Raw genomic sequence first — 278 nt, forward strand, 5'->3', positions numbered from 1 at the left:
TTGCACGTGACCGTTGGCAGCCAGTAGCATTCGAGATGGTACCATTTCTACCAATGAACGTTGATTTCTACAATGATGGCGGCACCCGTACAAGGGCCAAAAAAAAAGCTTCATTTGCGCAGCATAGAAACCAATGGGTTCCCACCGTCCATATTTTTTACAGTCTATGTTTGGCTGAAGAAAGAGCATGTGTGAGTCCAGCCTTAAATCGGCCTTAAATGCGCTCGTTGCAGTCAGACTATATACACAACTGTACATGCACACATGTGTGGCCGGCC

The sequence above is a fragment of the Nannobrachium achirus genome (assembly GCF_963921795.1).
Source record: "Nannobrachium achirus genome assembly, chromosome: 8".
NCBI classification, from domain to species: domain Eukaryota; kingdom Metazoa; phylum Chordata; class Actinopteri; order Myctophiformes; family Myctophidae; genus Nannobrachium; species Nannobrachium achirus.